The 1,602-nt window shown below is 74.3% G+C and overlaps 1 non-coding gene across 1 annotated transcript; it reads left to right on the top strand.

Moving 5' to 3' along the window:
- The first annotated feature begins 751 nt into the window (after positions 1–751).
- Positions 752–904, top strand: LOC125158172 (5.8S ribosomal RNA). The gene has a single exon (XR_007149243.1). It is a non-coding gene; the product is annotated as a 5.8S ribosomal RNA (ribosomal RNA).
- The last annotated feature ends 698 nt before the right edge of the window (positions 905–1,602 follow it).

The following is a 1,602-nucleotide window of genomic DNA, read 5'->3' as shown; positions in this document are numbered from 1 at the left end:
GGCGGGGTGGAAGCGGGGGGCGTCGGGCGGCGGCGGTCCTGTGGGGGCGGGTTAGCCCCGTCGGAGCCTCCGTCACGGGCCGGCAGCGTCGGGGCTCTCGGTTTGCCCTTATGTGGGTCTGGCCGCGGCCCCGGGGGGGTCGGCGTCGAGGTGGTTGGCGGTGTTGCGGGCTGCTCCCTCGTCCCCCACCCACCTCGCCCGCCTCCACCCTGTCCAGGTACCTAGCGCGTCCCGGCGCGGAGGTTTAAAGACCCTTGGGGGGTCGCCCGTCCGCCTCGGGTCGGGGGCGGTCGGGCCCGTGGGGAGCCGTGGAGGCTGGTCTTCCCGTGTCTCCTCCAGACTCCGCTGCCCGCCCCCTGCCGCGCCCCAGGCCGGGGTGCCGCCGCGCTTGCGCCCACGCCACGGCCCTCCCCGGTTGCCGGGAGGGGGCTTGCCCGGCGGCTGCCGGGTGGTGCGTGAGCGTGTGCGTGTGCGTGCGCCCCGTGTCCCTTGGGGGTGTGTGTGGGGGGAGGGGACAGGCGGGAACCCCCTGGGCGCCTGTGGGGTTGTTCCGAGCTCGCCCCGCGCGTCCGCGTGGCGGGGCGGGCTTGCCGGACTTGCCCTGTCGTTCCAACCCTTCCGACCTCTCGGAGTCTGGTCTTTGTTGTCTCTTGCTGGCCGGCCGGAGGCACCCTTCGGGGATGTGCTGTGCCAGGTTGGGGGGGCGCCCCTTTTTGGGGTTGGCCCTCCCGGCGATCACAAAAACTCGTACGACTCTTAGCGGTGGATCACTCGGCTCGTGCGTCGATGAAGAACGCAGCTAGCTGCGAGAATTAATGTGAATTGCAGGACACATTGATCATCGACACTTCGAACGCACTTGCGGCCCCGGGTTCCTCCCGGGGCTACGCCTGTCTGAGCGTCGCTTGCCGATCAATCGCCTCCCCCGGGTGGGTGTCTCTCCCGGGGGTATGGCGCGGCTGGGGGTTCCCTCGCAGGGCCCGCCCTGCCGGTGCCGGCGCCCGCCCCGCCCGAGGGCGCCCCGCCACGCCCGCCTGCGCGGCGGTACGGTGTGCGGGGTCGTCCGCGGGCCGGGGACAGGGTCGTCCTGGCCGCCGGGCCCTCCGTCCCCCTAAGTGCAGACGACGGTGGCCGCCGCTGCCGGCCCTCCCTCCTTCCTCCTCCTTCTCCTCCTCCCCGCCCCCTCCCCGGCCCCGTGTGTCCGGTCCCCGCCGCCTCCCTCAGCCCCCCCCTCCCGCCCCCGCCTCGCCCCGCCGGGTCCGCTCGGCGGTGACGCGTGTGTGGGACGTGGGAGGGCATGGGACGGGGGTGGGGCTGGGGGCCGGCGCCCGTGGGGCGGTGGTGGGGGGTGGTTGGGGGGGAAAGGTGTGTGTGTGTGGGGGGGAGAGGCCGAGGCCGGTCGCCGCCCGCGAGAAAAGGGAAGGGCGAGGAGAGCTCGCACCCGAGGGCCGTGGCCGCCGCCGCGGTCCCTCTGGGGGAGATCCCTCGTGCCGCACGCGGTCTTTGGGATCGCCGCCCGGGTCTCGGGAGGGTTTTGCGGTGCCCCGTGCCGCGCGGTCCCGTGGGCCGTCGTGGGGGGTGGAGGTGCGGATCTGGAGCGCC

Source organism: Prionailurus viverrinus, unplaced genomic scaffold (genome assembly GCF_022837055.1).
Source record: "Prionailurus viverrinus isolate Anna unplaced genomic scaffold, UM_Priviv_1.0 scaffold_142, whole genome shotgun sequence".
Classification (NCBI taxonomy): Eukaryota; Metazoa; Chordata; class Mammalia; order Carnivora; family Felidae; genus Prionailurus; species Prionailurus viverrinus.
This window is presented reverse-complemented; position numbering and strand designations above follow the sequence as displayed.